The sequence below is a fragment of the Peromyscus maniculatus genome, chromosome 3, assembly GCF_049852395.1.
Source record: "Peromyscus maniculatus bairdii isolate BWxNUB_F1_BW_parent chromosome 3, HU_Pman_BW_mat_3.1, whole genome shotgun sequence".
Classification (NCBI taxonomy): Eukaryota; Metazoa; Chordata; class Mammalia; order Rodentia; family Cricetidae; genus Peromyscus; species Peromyscus maniculatus.
This window is the reverse complement of record NC_134854.1, coordinates 125,208,562-125,213,069: the sequence shown is the minus strand read 5'-3', so window position 1 is coordinate 125,213,069 and position 4,508 is coordinate 125,208,562. Positions and strand designations below refer to the sequence as shown.

The 4,508-nt window shown below is 36.0% G+C and overlaps 1 non-coding gene across 1 annotated transcript; it reads right to left on the bottom strand.

Annotated features, from left to right (window-relative positions):
- Positions 1 to 3,129: 3,129 nt before the first annotated feature.
- On the bottom strand, positions 3,130 to 3,234 carry LOC121828394 (U6 spliceosomal RNA). The gene has a single exon (XR_006070878.2). It is a non-coding gene; the product is annotated as a U6 spliceosomal RNA (small nuclear RNA).
- Positions 3,235 to 4,508: the final 1,274 nt, after the last annotated feature.

Below are 4,508 nucleotides of genomic sequence, written 5' to 3'. Positions count from 1 at the left end.
TTTAAATAAATTTCCCTGAGTTGGAGTTAATTAAGTTTAGAGTAGTGAACTTAGGTACAAAAGCATGAATGCAGATTAAATTATTGTCTAGACAAAGGCATCATAATATTTTCCCTTGTAGCTACATCCTGCTTTCAGTGTTCTCACAGAAAGACCCATCTAAATCAAATTTCTGATAATCAATCACAGTGTAAATGCACTGAGTGAGTTTGTTATTGAAAAGACTGTCCCGGAGTGAATTGCAAAAATAATAATCCTTGGTGACATTGCAATCTTTAACTGCCTTCGCTTTTATATAAATTTGTCTGTACATTAGACAAATCTGCCTTAAGAGATGTCTTCACAGAAATGTTGAAATGTTTGTTAATATTATCAGAAGGTTGTTTATCCAGCCCCACCTCTACCATCATTATGTGTTAGTGACATTTCTGGAACTGTATCAAATACTGTAGATAATTAAATTAATAAGAGATAAGGTTAAATTTGCCTCAAACTTCAGAGTTTCTTTTCTGTTCTCCCCAAAATCCCTTTAATTTTGTCTCTGATGGAGTGGATATCACATGACAGGTGTGTATGATGTAGCAAAGCCTACTAACAACTGATTAGGATGTAAGAGTGGATAGGTTAACAAGTAGGAGAAATGGGATGGGAATGGAGACCACCATCCTCAAGTATGCATCCAATGATGGGAAGATGGCCCACCGGGCTCCAATCAATAAACATCAATCCAGAAACTAAAGACTTATTCAAATATAATTCTTTAGAGGACATCCCAAACCCAACTACACTGCTCTCTTTAACTGCACAAAGCCCATGAGGAACACAGGTCCAGATGAATGAGTTAAGTTTCTAACTTACAGCTGTTAAGAGAACATTGGAAGGGACATGCTGCAAACTTAAGAGTTATGTGACTTTGGGGAGAGTTTCAGGACACAAAACCTTGCTGTAGGTTGAATATTCTCAGGAAGTTAGGATAATTCTATGATTCGGTTTTTTTTTCTGGGGATATTTTCTTGTTGTTTTAAGTGATTTTTAAATGATTTTTTAAAAAAATTATGTGTATGTGTGTTTTGTTTGAATGTATATCTATGCACCATATGTGTGCAGTGCCGTAGGAGGGCATCAAAAGGCAATGGACCCAATGGAACTGAGGTACATATGGTTTTAGCTTCAATGTGGTTACTAGGCACTGAAACCCAGGTCCACTACAAGGGCAGCAAGTGCTCTTTTTTTTTTTTTTTTTTTTTTTTTTTTAAGATTTATTTATTTATTATGTATACAGAAGAGGGCGCCAGATCTCATTACAGATGATTGTGAGCCACCATGTGGTTGCTGGGAATTGAACTCAGGACCTCTGGAAGAACAGTCGGTGCTCTTAACCTCTGAGCCATCTCTCCAGCCCGCAAGTGCTCTTAACCACCACTGAGACATTACTCCTCTCATTTAGAGATGAGAAAGCTCAGTCCAAAAGCTGTGATGGTCAGGGAAGCAGCAGGCTCTCACACTGGACAGGAAAGGGAAGTGTTTGGCAAATTAGACAGTATTATGTGTGGTGTTGGAGTGGTCTTTCTATTGTCTTGCTTTGCCATGAGCATAGATGAGGACATGCTGTGAAATGCTCAAGTCAGCAATAGGAAAATCAAGTCCTGACAGAGACCATAAACTATGGTGATATTTTATTTGTACTGAAATGTGATTTTATTTGAACGTTAATAAATAAAGTTGCCTGGAGGTCAGAACTATTAGCAAGCCATAGCGAAAGCTGGGCAGTGGTGGTGCACGCCTTTAATCCCAGCACTTGGTAGGCAGAGCTAGGTAGATCTCTGTGTGTTCAAGGATACAGCCAGCATTGGAGACACATGCCTTTAATCTCAATAGCAACCATAGAAGACCTGGAGGTCTGTACAGACAAGCAGTGACTAGGAGGTCATGTGGTTGGGTTTACAACCAATGAGAAGGCAGAACAGAAACTCTATAAAAAAAAGACAGACACAGGAAGTAGGTCTCTTTTGGAGAGGTAGGGCAACAGCAACAGTGAAGGTTAAGTTTTTTAGCTCTTAGCTATTGCTCTGACCTCTTGGCTTTCATCTCTGTATTGGCTCTGTGTTTCTTATTTAATAAGACAGTTGGTTACATCTACAATAACCAGCAAAAAGAATGCCAAATTCTTGCTTGGAGGAATCACACCAGACCAGCTGCGGGATGCCCGTGGCAATTTTTCTCCTTCTCACCTTATAAGTATGAACCTTCTGGTTAGCATTTCACAAAAACATTTTACAACAATTAAGTCTGTAGAAAATATGAAGAGATACATACTATCATATCTATTTGTATTTATTCATTTATTTATTCACAGACATGTTCATGTATGCATCTCTTGATGGTCCAGAAGTCACACAGATCTGTCTGTCTATGCCTCCTAACAAAAACATACTGTCATTTTAACAACATAACGTTTGCAAGTTTGTGTGCTTAATTTATTTGAGCAGGACTCTCAGTGTGACCACCGCTGTTTTTATGCATTGATGCAGTGCATTATCATCCATCTTATTCTTGAATGTCTCATTAATTCTTCATTTTCCAAGACATCCTCACTTCACAAATACATCACCTGGTTTGCATAGACCCCAATTTCTCATGTTGGATGTTATGAATTACTATCATTCTTATTATAAACCCCTTCATCACAAGTAACCTCAAGTCACAAATCATCAAAAAATATGGATCCTTATTTCTTGTCCGGTATATCTTTTGTGACATTTTAAGCAACTTGATTTCCCAATGAGTAATTCCATGCTATTTATTTAATACTTGTTAACCTTTATTGAGTACCATATTATATGTCCTATGATAACCACTGATAAAGGCTCTCAAGCAGTCCTTTCACTCCAATTTGGTGATCCACGTTGTACTTCAGAAATACTGTGTGTAGCTTTAAGTCTCAAAATAGATGCAAAAATAGTGAAATTGAACACAGACAACTTTCTGAGCCCAGTTCCTGAAGCACTATAAAATTTGGGATTATGTATTCTGGAGAACATGCAAAACTCTAATACATCATTTTTTAAATATTTCACTAAAATTGCTTTATAGCCTTTTGGATAAAATTTACTTGCCAGGAACTGTGATAAAAATAAGGAAAGCTTCACATGCATAAGTGTTGTCCTTGTACAGGGTCCAAGCTATTCTTCTCTGTGTCATTGCAAATATAGTATATGTCCTGTCAAAGCAAGCATTCTTATTCCTAAACTCCAATATTTTACATTTCTACATGAAAAGCTGTATATTACAGAGACCATAAACTAAGGAGTTTAGAGAAGAAGACGATGTATGCTTGAAGGTATACATTTAAGTGTCTTGCTATGCAGAGATTCAGAAAGATTTTACAGGTTTGTATAACTCCATACTCTTCACGTCAAAATTCAAACCTGCCATTCAAACACAAAGATAAACTCAATTTATCAGAAAAAAAATGATATTTGAGATGGAGGACACAACTGATGAATTACATCCAAAATCAATATAGAAAATAAAAATGAGATAAAAGCACATGGCCACAACAGTCAAGAACTCTGGAGAATGATCACGATAACCAGGACAATAATCTATGGAATATAAAAAGAAGCCGGAATAAATACTAGAGACATAGGCAATTTAGTCAATCAAATTACAGAGGAAATTTTCCTAAATCTAAAAAAAAAGCCATAAATCCATACATAAGAATCATTTAGAAACTCAAATAATCAGGAACACAGAAAACTCTCTCCATAATACATTATTGTAAATATGTCAAATACACAAAGCAATTAATAGTAAAAGCTGTAAAGGCAAAATGCCTATTCACTTACAAAGGTAGAAACATCAAAATAATATCAGATCCAGCATCAATAACTCTCACAGTAAAAAAAAAAAAAGCCAGTCTCAATAACCAAGCAAAGAAATGATGAAATTCCATCAGTACAAGCTGAACAATAGACAGGAGGAAGTCTGCTATATTCAAAGCATTAAACCAGCAAACATCTGAAACTGATAGGAAAGAAAGATTTAAAAAACAAGCAAAAAAAAAGAAGAAGAAAAAGAAACACTGCATCCAGCCAAAAGACAACAAACAACATTTTTAGAAATCCGTAAGCATGTCTCAATAACAACCATAACACAAATGGCCTCAATACTCCACTTAAGAGACACAGGTTGGCTGGCTGGATTAAAAAATACACAGACTTTCTATTATGTCTAAGAACATACTTTACTGATAAATACACCCACAGCCTGGGAGACAAAGCATGGAATACAAGTAAAAGAGAACTGAAAACACACTGGGGTAAACTTTTACAATGATAAAAAGCTATTTGAACATCTGCATCTAACCTTTAGATAAGTGATCCAAATTAAAAATCAACAAAGAAAACTCTAAACCTTGTATCACTTTCTAGAAGATGAATCTTTTGTTACATACACCTTCCCCTTAGAATAATGTCTAAAATGGTGATCTCTGCATAACCTATCCC